This window comes from Anser brachyrhynchus (assembly GCF_964034855.1).
Source record: "Anser brachyrhynchus genome assembly, chromosome: 1".
In the NCBI taxonomy this organism is placed as follows: Eukaryota; Metazoa; Chordata; class Aves; order Anseriformes; family Anatidae; genus Anser; species Anser brachyrhynchus.
In genome coordinates this window covers 139,469,673-139,484,577 of record NC_137694.1, presented here as the reverse complement: position 1 = coordinate 139,484,577, position 14,905 = coordinate 139,469,673, and positions in this window count along the sequence as shown.

The following is a 14,905-nucleotide window of genomic DNA, read 5'->3' as shown; positions in this document are numbered from 1 at the left end:
CCAAAACTTCACTCACTTCAGCACTTGAGGGAGGTGCTTTGGTGGCTTCTACAGTCTTCATTCTGAAAGTAGATTTTAAAGCTATTTATAAGTCATAAGATTTTTCATTCAAATACTTTTTGCATTCTGTTACAGCTCACTGTTTAAACTGTGTTCTCACTATGCATATGAACATACTGGAAAAATGCATGTTGAAAAAATATTTTCTCTACGTCTCTGTCATGACAGCTGGTCTTCCAAAAATCTTTAAAAGGGTTTGATGAAAATTTCAGTTATGTTTTTATAAGAATATTGGTATGAGTAGATGCATATGACAACATTAAAGAATGAGCAAAGTAACAATGTATGGTAAGAATCAAAATCCTAGATATATTAAATACTATTTCTGGTATCATAATGATTATGAAGTTTCACACGTATTTTTAACAACCCCTCTGGCTGCAATAACACCTTATTAAATGTAATCTTATTCACGTGTGTTCTAAAACTACAATGATCTGTTTTGTTGTACATGCTCAGGGATGACTATGGCTATTATGTGTACATGACCATGCAAGAAAATGAGGCAGGTAAAGAAAATAATATAAAACAATTGTAGGAATGACAGTCTACAAAGATGGCATTTAAAGATGTTCTTGTTGCAGTGATTATCTGATCATGGCAGAATGATGACAGTAAAAAAAATGTATAAAATTAACGGATCACAGAAATGCTAGCTGTTTTAGTGGAACTAATAAAGTTTAAGATAGGTTTCAGGGCTCAGTTTGCCTAAATATATCTAATGCCACTGAAGACCACTCCCATTATCGTCTGTGAAGGTCTAGTCAATAAAGCCAAAGGAGCATGAAGATGTTTTCAGCTTAGTCTAAATGAGATACTACTGGAGATCAGCTGCATGGCTATCCACACTATGGAAAGAATAGACTAGATCTTCATTGACTACTGAAGGAGCTTAGAAACCTTCTTCTCTATATAGATGTCTACTCCTGAAAAGAAGTCTTCTTGGACTCATTTTCTTTGAGTTCAAGAAGCATTTGGACAATGCTCTCAGATATATGGTCTCGTTTTTGGGTGGTCCTTTGGGGACCGAAGAGTTGGACCCAATGATCCTTGTGGGTCCCTTCCAACTTGGAATATTCTGTGATCCTATGGACTCTTCAGTCTGAAGTTGTCTTTCTTTCTTTTTCTTTCTTTCTTTCTTTCTTTCTCTTTCTTTCTTTCTCTTTCTTTCTCTTTCTTTCTTTCTTTCTTTCTTTCTTTCTTTCTTTCTTTCTTTCTTTCTTTCTTTCTTTCTTTCTTTTTCTTTTTCTTTCTTTTTTCTTTCTCTTTCTCTTTCTTTCTTTCTCTCTCTTTCTTTTTCCTTCCTTCCTTCCTTCCTTCCTTCCTTCCTTCCTTCCTTCCTTCCTTCCTTCCTTCCTTCCTTCCTTCCTTCCTTCCTTCCTTCCTTCCTTCCTTCCTTCCTTCCTTCCTTTCAAAAAGCAGTTGGCACTTCAAACAAGCATTGTCTTGTTCTTGTTTGCCAGTATAATGCATAATAAAGTTCATCAGTCGTAGTTAGAGAATCATGAATAGATAAATACCCCAGATCAGAGACTGCTGGCCAGTAGAACAGCATCAGAACATATACTCTTTTCTTTTAATGTATTTATTGGTAGCCTTTATCATATTTGAATGGAAATAGTTGTGTTAATCTCCTCCAATGCTGAATGAAATCATGTTGGTTATGACTTATTGAAGAAGTAAATCTTTCTCTTACCTTTGCCCCTCTGCTCGATGTAATGTTTAGAGATATACAGCTGTTCTCTTCCCTAAAATTAGCTTGCTTGAGTCTCAGCTTGTTCTTTTGTATATTAGATATGTGTCTTTTTCTTTTCAGATGCAAGAACTAAAGGAAGATGCTGCTTCTGTTATTCTTCTGCTCTAGGCTTCTTTTCAAGTTTTTATTTGGATTAGGCACATTTGAGATTAATCAGTCCACAGAAGACAGGCCAGGCACCTATCTTGTCAGACTGTTGCCATCAGTTTTCATTTCAGTCCTTCAGATATCTGTATAAACCACTCTAGCAAGAATCAGGCTCAACTATATAGCACTATTTTTGCTGGCTGACTCACATTTTTGTCTTGAATCTTTGCATTATTTTCAAGTTTAGTTGCTTACATTTGGGTAACTTCTGTCCAGAGGGGATGTTAATAAAGACAAACATTCTTCATTCAGTGAACGTAATAATGTCTGGAAGTCTCCACGTGTTGTGGAGTGATCCCAGGCTTTCCAGCCATGGAGGTATCAGTTGAAAAACCCCTTATCTCCCCCAGGGAGGAAACCTGGGATCCATTTATGTGTTCTTTGTAGTTGATAAAAAGATTACAAATGGCCAGTTAATATTTCAAGATTATTCTAAATTACTGATTAGCATGGTAAATTTCAAAACATTAAAACAAATGAAGACATGCTTTTTAAATATATTTCCTTTAATACTTAGAGCTTCTAGGGCAGTTAGTTATAAAAGGCCAAAGGTCAACCGATTGGTTCCAGTCTGGAAATTTAGACAAGGGAAGTTCTTTAGGGCTCCTGCTTTGGATCAAGAACAAATTGAAAGAGCAACAAGCTTTTTTTTTTTTGCTTTTTTTTTTTTTTAATTCTTCCTATTCTTTCCCTTCCTTTCCTTCCTTTTTTTTTTATTTTTTTTATCCTCTTGAAATGGATTAGTTTCTTGCTTGAAGAAATGGCAATAATAATACAAGAGGTCCTCACTCCCTGCCATGAGGTAATTTGCATCTATAATGTTTTGATTTGCCTCTTTCTATTTCTCAATAAAGATATAATAGCAGGGTGTCATACTGAGATTCAGAATCATTAAGACTTCATTAAAAATATACTAAAGCACATTTACTAGTATGTGATATAATTTCATCATAAATAATGAAAAACTAAATGACAGCTGCCAAAAATATTTCTTCTTATTATTTTTTTAATTATAGGTCTACAAACTCCAATAACTACAGAGGGATTTCTGTGTAATTCCATAACATAGGTATGAAATAAATAATCCTGGTTAACCCTGCAGGTGAAAAATTTGGGGATTCTTCTGAAATAGCTTCATATGTAAGCACAACTTACATTCATATATGGAAAATAAATTTGTTGCAAAACTTATTGTGTTTTTTCAATTATTTTATTTTATTGTATTTTATTTTATTTTATTTTATTGTAATTTTGCTAAGCAGTTTAGTATCTGCTTAGTTCATTAAAACAAGAACTTTTAATGTGAAATGGGATCAGGAAGAAATACCTTGATAATCCTACTTAGGTGTTCATTCAATAGAGAATTAGCCAACTGCTCTCCAACAGCAGTTGCTGACCCTTTCACCCCCTTCATTCTGTTGTCTCTCCGGCCTTCCAGGACAATATTCCAGCAGACAGAGAAATGAAGATCCTATTTAATCTCTACCTGTTGACCTGTCTGGCAAGTCATATCATCTGTCTGCACTCTAAATCTAAATTATTTCTAATTGCTCCCTTTATATCCCCTCTTCAGCTAACCATCTCAGTGGCACAGCTCTGCTTGAACATATTGATCACCTTTTCTTGGCCATAGGGTAGAGACCGTGCCACAGATGCTAACTTACTTAAACCCGGCACCAAAAACGCTTAACACTGTATGGAGGTAGGGTCTCTCTCCCCTCTCCTCTGCCCATCCAAACTCAAACCAAAACACAGCAATACAGCTTCTTTGTCCTGATTTTCTACCCATCTCCTGTGTGGCTTTCAAAGGAGTTTATTATTATTACAGTGCTTGTTGTCAGAGCCCCTTCTTCTGTCTCTTGAAGTGCCTCCCACGGTCATTGCTGACTCCAGGGCCCCTTCTTGTCAGTTTTTACATTAATGACATTCCCAGTGTACCTGAAATCTGAAATATTTATGTTTGCAGATGACAATGTTCCTCTGTTTGCTGCTAATGTCTCCTTCTCTCCTTTGAAAAGACATATGTGATCAAGTAGCTTAATAATATACAGTACCTCTCTCCTTTCTGCCCCTCTCTCTTGACAGAATGTGGTTATTCTCTTTTCCTGCTCACAAATTAGTTACTATTTCATGCACAAACTTCACTGTTCTAGAAGAGTAACTTATCTGCTTTTTTAATAACATACAAATGTTTCATGTCTATGGACGTGATCTCTGTAGGTCAGGGCTGAGGCCTGCTGGCTCAGCAGTACAGTAGGAGATCTGTGCTGATTTGACTTCCTGGACTATTTGGCTTTTCAGATCGGCTATATATGTGTGCACACAAGCATATACAAATCTGTTAGTGTACCTACGTACATGTACAGATGTCTTCCTTCCTTCCTTGACCACAGTTGAGAACCTAGCATTTTCCAAAAGCATTGCATCCATCTGGGGAGTCAGGGTGGGGAGAGAAGAGAAAGCTTCTTGACAAATATTATGACTAGTTCAAAGAATTGGAGTCTTAATCTATTTAGAATATGAAGTATATTTGTAAATTAATGTAAATTAATGTTAACTTGGGGAATATTACGAATAAACAGATAAAAGGGGTGGAGATTGTTGAGGAAAATAAATTAGTGCGGGAAAAGGAAATCAAGAATATTTATTAGCTATCAAGAAAGAAGAGATCTTTAAGTTCTAAGTGTATTTTTCATGTGAAAATAAAAATAAGACCAGCTAAATGAGTGGACGAAACTGCATCCATTAAAAATGAAACAGAGTATAGGATAGCTCAGCGGAACAATAATTCATCTATAAGTCACTGGTTCAAAAGCAAACCATGAATAAGAACAAGGTATCCTTCCCAGCAGTCACTGTATTGTTGAACAGAGATCTGAATGGCAGTTATCACAGTGCTAGGATTTCCAAAGTTCATTTCATAGCTGCTTCTGGGTAGCTGCAGGGCTACATACAAAATAGTCATAAGGTAAACAGAAGATTCATCTGTGATGCTGAGAAAAGGCTGCTTTTCCTGGTGTGAAAATGAAATAGCCCTCAAGACCATGAGAAGACACCCTCTACTCTGTCATTCTCCAACTCCTGGAATTTTTGGAGAAGCTGGAAAAAACACAGTGAGGTGTTAAGCCTATCTGCATACTGGGTACTTGTTTTCTGTGATGGTGTTTCTGTAAAATGTCTCAAGACATAAAAGCTGTTTGGCAGTGCAGGCTGAGTAGAGCTTAAGCATCATGGATGTCTACTTGGAAGAGTGCAGTGTTGTGCACAGATATCCAAGTTATCTCAAACACCAGCAGCTGTCTCACCACATGAGTGCAGCAGACTCTAAGTGAATGCATCCTTCTCCCCTCCTTAGCCTGGATGAAGCACTCTGCTAATGTGAAGACTGCTCCCACTTCTGTACAGATGTACATAGAGTAGAAGCTGAGGATGCAATATTAACTCCAGACTCAGAATTTCAGTTCCCAAGCTGACAAGAAATGAAGCATCACTGGAGCAAGGGAGAGGGGGCGGCCTGATTCATCCTTAGCTCAGGTTGAAAATAGAGTTGATGTGGCTAATCCTTCTGCCTGTAGTGAGGGGCTTCACCTAGAAAGTTATTTGTGCTCTTCAAATAAGTTATTTTCTTGCTGCCAGTCTCCAGGCACACGTCCCGGTTCAGGAAACAGCAGGCTCAAACAGAAGCCCCAAGAAAGAGTTGTGGTTCTTCTGAGACTGACTTGTGGAGTTTATTGAATCAACTGCTCCTGTGCCTCTGAGGTCCTGTGCCCATGCCAACTGCTGTGTACTAAGCAGGCAGTTAGAAAACAGAGGCATAAGTGCCCAGTCTGGGCAACTAATGTGCATCTCTGCATCTTCTTTATGGAGGCAACTGTTTTCATATGATAGGCAATTATCAGGGACTCTGCAATATGTCATACAATTAGGTCATGTATATCTCAGACTTACACAAGTGCTTATCTCTTCTTTTTAGCTCTTCCATGCCTTTGGATTCTCAAATGACCACAAAAGCAAAAATAAAACAAAACAAAACAAAACAAAACAAAATAAAATAAAATAAACCACACAAAATAAACCACCACCTGCAACTCACTGAAAGATTGTGCTCCATCCATTTCATCACAGATCTGATCTTAGAGGCCAATGAATGTATTCGTGATATTAAGGCAGGATTCTTGAACTCATTTTAACTTGGAACAGAATTTTCTGTCCTGAAAGTAGCACAAAACAAGGCTGCCCTCCTATTCAGAAAGAGAACTTCTGTGAACACATTTCTCTGGGTCACCCATTCAGTACTGCCAGAGCACTGGGTGGGCAGGAGATCAGAGTAATGGCCCATACCCTTTAGAGTCCTTGCCCTGTGCTACACTGAGACTCTTGCAGTGATTCTGTGATATGGATAGAGAATCAGTACTTTTCTGTTGTCCTGGATTTTTTCTGTTGAAACACCAACTTTAGCTGTCCTTTGCCAAATAGAGACTTCATGGCTACATCTATAAGGCAATAATTTACAGAGCAAATGGTAAAGCATACTACTTAGGGCTGGCTTTTTCTACTATAGATAACCTAGAATGTCTACACTAGGGGTTGTCCACACCCTAGAGAACTTGACCTTGGGTTTCTTTCCAATCAAATCCAATGACCTTGTGACTGTAAAACACATTATTGTGTGTAAGTTTTCACTTCAGGGTATCTGTGATAGTGTAAAGGATATGACACATTTCACCAAAGTATTATTTCTCTAGCATTAAACTGATGCATTATATGTTCTTGGTGTGGCATGAGTGTCTTACAAATACAATACCTCCTGAAATAGTGTCAATGAGCCAAAGAGGATGAGGGATCCAAACTGCTGCGGTTTAATCCATATTTATTTTTGAGTGTTGTTGCTGGTGAGAATTCTCTTTCCAACCTTCCACAGCTTTTGTCTTGGGGAAGCTGGTGTTACTCTTTAGCAGTCAGAGAGTGACCTAGCAACTAAGTGATACAAAAGGTGAAGAGCAGACTGCTCTCTGAGACTATTGTGATCCTTGGTCCTTTTGTAGGATCAATGTGCCTAATGTAATTTTTATCCTTCACCTAAATTTTGACTAAATTATAGTAATTCTGATGCATATGGAAGATTGCAGGTATAAAGTTTCCATCAAGCGGAAAGAATTCAAATGTCCATCTGTGTCTTATAGAGATTGTACATATTTAAATGTAGAAGAAGTCTAACGCAACTGCGAACGTGTTATTTTGACATTTAAGGCACATTTACCAAAAATGACAATATATTTGCAAATGTCATGATTTGGGCTTTTTGTAATGTTTAAAGAGGAGGAAAGGATTAAGAAAGAAAGAACAGGGAGAAATATTCATTCCCAGACTTTTGAAATACTTGTAATCAAAAATATGAAAAAGTGCACTTCAGCAATAAAGATTCAAAATGTTGGCTGAAAAACAGAATCTTATCTAAAAATGGTTCAATTTTACACACAGTGTGTACTGTAAGTGTGTACTCATCCCTGTATACAGCCTTTGAAATTATATCATCCTGTACTGCACCCTTCAAAAATATCACCCTACATCTAATTCATCACAACTCTGTATTAGAAAAGCTGACTTGGCCAAATTTGTGTAAAAGCACATAAAGAGCACATGCTTGGAAGATACCTAGCTAGACATAGGTCTGATGAATGATATCCCAGAAGTGTCTGTTTCCACTGAAACTCTAAAAGACCTACAGATGGATAGCTCATATATATATATATATATGCTACCATGTAAAATTAGATGAGATGTATTATATGTTCTGTATTGAACCCCTAGCTGATAATTCATCCATGTTTCCACAAAACAGGCATTGAAGTGCTAGACAGTTTGGGTTAACATGTAAAAAAATATACACTACACATTTGTGGTTATGAAGATTTCCAGCACAGTGTAAGTTGGATAATTTTGAACTTTGTCTGTCCTTTTGGCATTTTGTCCAAAAGCCATTGCTATAATTTTCAAGTCTCTGAAATACCACCTATAAATTATATAATTCTTTCTCTCTTTTCTCCCTTTTTTTCCTAACCAATTGAAAAATATTATTTTTAACTGTTAAGAAGAGTCATTGAATTTCAGAAAACACTTCAGTGGTTGGTGTAGGGTATAGAGTTTTTTAATCACTTCAGGACATGCAACATTACTGTGCATCCTCAGTGGAAGAAACTATTAAATAATTGTTAGGCTACCTGCTGTACCTTATCATAATTGCAATTATTTCTTCCTAAATGTTTGCTTTGAACTAGTTTCTGCCTCTGCTACACAGAAGGTTTTTAATCTTGGTTCTCAACCATACATATTTACCTGAGGCTGTCAAAGAGTAAGTACATTGGTTTATTAGCTGCTCTACTAACCCAATCAGGCTGATAAATGTAGTCTTCAAACAGTAACAATAAATCAGAAAGCATTTTCGATCGTATATGACTTTGTCCTGTTCAATCAGGTATGTTTGAAATCACTACATTTGAATATACACACTGTTGCTGTTACAAGAAGCACTGTTTAAAATGAAGGTCACTGAAGATTTTGAAAGCTGACAAGCAGTGGGAGAAGAGAGAAGCATAAGTTTGGGTCCAATATTGCTGGGGCTACAATATGCTATAATAAATTGAAAGAGAATTTCCCCAGGGAAGAAGGAGCAAGAGAAAGCAGGATCATAAAATGTTCTATATTGGAAGTCCTGCAAGAAAGAAATAGGAAATCTTGAAAATTCCTTTTCCCATTGAATCAGAGAGAATTCATATAAAAAGAAGAGTGTTCTGCTTTGATCACAGCTTAAATTCGTACTGCAGAGTTTAGTGGCAAAGAGGCATGTGTAACACATTTACCTCTGGATTGGATAAGTATTTGTTGTATGGGAAATACTGTGAAGACACGCTCTAGTAGTGGTGAGTTAGCATTACATTCCTAGGATGCTAAAATTCCATCCCAGTTTGTGTTACCTTTATTCAAATAAAGGCAATACTGAAATAATGGCTATGACTTTCAGTTTGACTCACAACTACAGAATTTGTGTATATCCAAATAAAGTCTGGACCTATTGTCTTTTTTTTTTTTTAATTATATTCTTAATAAATCTATCCTGCTTTCTATTTATGTCTCCTGACATAACTACCTCTGAACTAACTCTGATGTTAATATGGTTCATTCAGCCATGAACGCTATGTTGTGCTTGAGCAGCGTCCAGGGATTTTGGGTTGTCTCCAGTAAGCTCAGAGTAGAAGGAGAGCATATCGAAGTCTATTCTGCTGTTGCTGACTTCATACAAAGAAATAATGAGAGAAATTGAACTGAGATAATAAGAAAAGGAGCAATATGGAAGAGGAATGCAAAAGATGCTTGGAGAACCTGACTGTATCCAGCACATATAGCTGGCAGGTGACTGATGGGTTCAGACTGATGGGTTCAGATACTGGCAGGTGACTGTAACAGGGTCAGATATTCTTTGAACTGCTGGGTTGGAAAAAAATATCTGAGGAATACAGTGGAACCCTTTTAGTAAATAAAGTATTCAATTCTGTAGACCTGGAATCATTTAAGATCGCAAGACATGGGATTTTTTTAAAAAATAGTGTTTGTTTCCACTTTGTAGAACATAATGCTGATAGGCTGGAACACAGTATGAGTTTATACTTTCCTTATTATTTTCCCACAGAAAAATTTCATATGCAGCTCCAATTGCAAAATGCAGTCAGATTTTTCAGAAGTGTGAGATTTTAAGCATCTTGTCTTTGCAACTTGAAGCGGCGTTAGCCTAATGTAAAGCATGCTGTTTTCAAGATGAAAAATGTAGAGACCTGGCCATGAGAAAATGAAGATCGCAGTGGCATCTAATTAGCTTAGCAAAAGAGAAAACGTCCAGTCCTATGGCAAGGGCCAGGCAATAAATATCCCTAATATTGCTGTCTAGTCTAACACGGGTTAATGCTTGTACCTTTATAATCTTGCAAAACACATTCAGAGATCTGTTCTCGTGTTGTTTCAAATTATTTCCTCATAGCTTCTTTGTGAGAAATGCACACGCATAAATTGTTTATGAAAGCTTATCTCTGACACCATTTATCCACTTTTCTTGAGATATCTGATTTGCCAAAACTGAAACCTTCCTTTATGGTATATGAGACGCTTCCTGACAAAATCCCCATTTAAGGGCTAGAGACGGGGTGTCTCCTGGGGACTGGTAATGAGATACAGAGCAGAGTTCTGCAAAAGTTCAAAACAAAACTATAAGCCATGTGAATCACGCCTGGTTTCATGCCTTGCTGGAAAGAAACATTTCATGTTTCTGTGCAGAATTCAGACACAGCTTGTCATGTGGTCTGTTTTGGATATGAAATCAGATGGAATCTTGGGTTTTAGCAGCTTTTGCCTTTTAGAACGTAATTGTACAAAACTCAGGCTTACAGAAGATATATCCCATTAATGTATAAGGAGTATGTAGCTGAGTTGCTGCAGAGCAGAACAAAGTATGACAAACGTTTAAGCTGTTCTAATACCACTTGCAGCATTTCTTGGGTGTAAACACTAACCTAGTGTATTATCTGGAACAGTGGGTGGAGCAGCATTACATGGCCTTGTGCAAAGATTGTTCACTACCCAATGTGTTCAACAAAACACATTTCAGCAGCAGGTGACTTGCGAACCTTGAATGGGGCACACGGGAAGGTGAGGAATGGCTGAATACATCATCTGAGAACCCATTAATACATACATGTTGTGGGCTTCAAGATGTATGGCATAGAAGAGTGGGCTGCTCTGGAGCAGCTCTGTAGTCACTCTTTCATATCTCTCTGTAGTCTAGTAATCTGTCATCTGCTGTGTTTTGGGGTTCAGACCTGTGCTTCACATCTGGCCCAGGCACACCAATAAAGACTGCTGGAAGTTCATGTGAACACTTGATGTGTTTTCACTTGGGTGGTTTTACTGAAGTGGGCAGCCAATCTCCACCACAACTACTCTCTCACTCCCCCTCCTCAAACAGAAAGGGGGAGAAAATATGATGAAAAGGGTTCAAGGGTTGAGATAAGGACAGGGAGATCACTCAACAATTATCATCATGGGTAAAACAGATGCATGGTAAGGAGATTCAAGAAATTTATTACCTATTACTAACAATATAGAGAAGTGAGAAACAAAGAAAAACTAAAAACACCTTCTCTCTATCCACCCTCTTCCATCTCCTCCCCCCAAGCAGCACAGGGGAACGGGGAATCGGGGCTGTGGTCAGTCCCTAACGCTTTGTCTCTGCTACTCCTTCACGGTCACTCCCTGCCCCTGCTCCACGTGGGGTCCCTCCCACGGGATGCCGTCCTTCCCAAACTGAGCTTGCGGGAGCTGCTCACAGGCAGCAGCTCTTCAGGAACTGCTCCCACATGGCTCCGTACCACGGGGTCCATCCATCCCCCAGGAGCAAACTGCTCCAGCACGGGTCCCCCACGGGTGGGCGGCAGCTCCCCCCAGACCCCCTGCTCCTGCGTGGGCTCCTCTCCACGGGCTGCAGCTCCGGCCCGGGGCCTGCTCCTGCGGGGGCTCTCCATGGGCCGCAGCCTCCTCCAGGCCACATCCACCTGCTCCACCGGGGGCTCCTCCACGGGCTGCAGCGTGGAGATCTGCTCCGTGTGGGACCCATGGGCTGCAGGGGGACAGCCTGCTCCACCAGGGGCCTCTCCACAGGCCGCAGGGGAACTGCTGCTGCCTGCCTGGAGCACCTCCTGCTGCACTCACCTTGGGGGCTGCAGGGCTGGTTCTCACTCCTCTTCCCCAGCTGATGTTGCCCAGCAGTTTTTTCCCCTTCTTTAAATCTGCTCTCCCAGAGGTGCAAACAACATTGCTTATTGGCTCAGTTCTGGCCAGTGGTGGGTCCCTTCGGAGCTGGCTGAAACTGGCCCTTGTCTAACAGGGAACAGCTTCTGCATTCTTCTCACAGAGGCCATCCCATGCAGCCACCCGCTACCAAAACCTTGCCACTTAAACCCAATACAAGGATTCATCTTGTGAAATCTTGTTCACAGTCCCGTTCCACAGACTAATCATTACTTCATTGCTTGGGTTGATTTTGGCAGACCTGATGGGTGTTCTCACCAAAAATGGCTGCAATGCTTGTTTTGTGCATCTGAAAGGCCCTGAGAAACGTATTCTTTCTTAGGAAAAACATTAATGAATAAGCCCCAAATGTGCTACTTCATAGCCTCTCCTTCCCAACATATCATAGAATACATAAGTCTGTTCTGTTTCTTCCAGTTATGAGATATCCCTAACAGAAACCAAATTTACTTTCTCAGTTTTATGTCTTCAGTTTAGGAGATCCTACTTACATGCAAATCACTCCAGATGATCACCCCCTTTTCTTCAGTCTAGTTATATAACTAGTTAACTCATTTTCAAAGGAAGAGAAACATTATTTTTTTTTTTTTGGGGGGGGGGGTGGGGTGGGGAGGAAGCAGTGCAAACAGTCAATTTGAGAATACAGGTCTTGGATGGAAGCAACAGAGCAGAGAACAACCGGAAAAAAAAATAATAATGCTTCCAAAAGAGACACAGATAATGCAACATGCCTAGACACATGACTAGAAAAAACCGTCCTCACAGCTGGCTTGCAGTCAGACACCTGTTTTGAAATCCATGACTCAATGGATCATAGTTCATTAAGCCACTCAAACTACTTTCTAATTATTGTCACATTTTATTATTCAAAAACTTGGACATCTCCCAAGAAAAGGGATCATCCTCCAAAAATGTCCTTGAATTCTGTTGAGAGAAAAGAGGAACTTGGGGTAAAATCAAATTATGTTGCAGTAAAATTGACTGTAAAATACCCAAACCTTAATATGTCTACATTAATTTTGACATTCATCCTTAATTTGTAGTTCAGTGGGGAATGCTATCTGTGACCAGAGAAAATGGAAAATCTCCTGACTGTTTTTTGTTCCATGTTCTTCAAGTATCTTAAAATAATTGAGATGATTTTTGGTAACCAAAACAAATAGTCCAGACTTTTCCTTGCTTTTTTTTTTTCTTTCTTTTTTTTTTTTTTTCTGGGAGCTGATGTAGATCCTATAGTCAACTTCATCCTCTGTGTTTTTGTTGTGAGGTATGATAGATTTAACTCTTAGTTTTATAATACAATTTCTTCAGAATTTCCTTCACTTTTTCCCTAGTAGGATAGACCCATCAAATTCTACGCAAACTCTAAGATGTAAACACAAAGTCCACAGAAAGAAAAGGTCTTATATTAGAAAATTTGTGCAATTCTTTTGAGTAGTCTGGTAAATCAGTGGTACCCAAGACACCCGTAAGCTATTCTGACAGCACTGAACCCATTAAAAGAAGAACAGAAAGATTTTTTTCTTTCAAAAACACAACAAGGGGAGGGGCTGCCTGTCTTTTATGTATTGACTCAACATTTTAAACACTCAACAACAATCTGGGAGACATGGATTTCTTTCCTCCAGGTGAAGCTAGACAGCTGTTTGTATGAAGGAAGGAATCACAAAACCTGGAGGGTGAGTAAGAGCAAGGGTGACTGTGTAATAGATAGGATGTGAAAATGGAATGGGTAGAACTGGCCCCTAGTTAATGGAATAGTTATGAATTTTACCTTGCGTTACCCATTTTACCCCCAGATGGGATAAAAGATGTTTAAAGTTTAAAATAAACAAAGAACACTCTTCTCAGAGAGTGTACCAACCACTAGGAGGCAAATCTTTCCTCTTTGATCTGCTCCTGATCATGTGCTATATACTGGTGCAGTTTGGGCAGGAAGAATGGAAAGCAGGCTGGGTGCTCTATAACTCTGTAATTAAGGTACTCTCCATGGAAGAGAGAAATGAGAGTTCAGAGTCCCACACTGTCTGAGGTAGAAACAGAATTCAGGTTTCCTGATTTCTGCACTGTGGCTGTAAATGTCAGATGCCTGTTCTTTGGACAGATCCTGTCCTCCTGCACCCTGAGATGACAGGAGCACTTGCGCTCTGGAGGGAGATAGGAGTTGAGACACAGCTGTGTGAAGCTGCTGGCCCGTTGTAAGCAGCAGTGACTGACGGTGGCAGTGATACTCTGTAGGTAACCTCCTTGCTTGATTTAGATAATCCACATTCTTTGGTGGTGCTAGGCACTTATTTTATAGGCGGCATGGTGCCTGTATTATATCCTCAGAGTAGGTGACTGAGCTGTGAATCTGACCATTGCCCTCTTAGGAGAAAAGATTTTCCTCCAGATCACCACCAAGTTTATTGTAATTTATAACACGGATTTTGTCCTCTTTGATAAACTAGAGAGATATAAAAACCTTAGATATAGTATCATCATAACCTGTCTTTCTCTAAGGTCATGCAAAACCTTTAAAAATGGTTTGATAACGAACAGTGCATAGCTCAATTTTTATATTGACAAAGTAAATCTATGCTCAAGTAGCAGAAAGCACATTGAACTGGTGCTGTGAGTCCTCTAGAACTGCTAATCTTCAGAGTGAGGAAATTCTTTCCTTTAAGTTTTAATTTTAAATAACAGAAATCTGCTTTGTTTTTGTTATTGTTTCTGCTTAGTTTGTTTGTTCGTTTGTTTGGTTAACTAACTGTGTCGGCATGCTGCAACCACTGTGTTAATTTTATACTTCCATGCAGCTTGAGGTTTTATCAGTACACCGAAAGATGACTGTTAAGAATCTCTCAGGATAAATATGCAAACTAATCAGAAATTTATTTTATTTTTAACTACTATGCCTGCTCTAAAACAAGGTTAAAACAGAAATAATCATCACTAGTAGCAAATAAATTAATTTGGTCTTTTTTCCTAGTAGACATTTTCAAAAAAGTTTTGTTTTTAAAAGGCTGTTGGAAAAAAAATCTAGATTGAGATTTTTTTACTAAAAAGGAAAGACATGAATTATCTAGGAGTGTACATAAGAGGAAA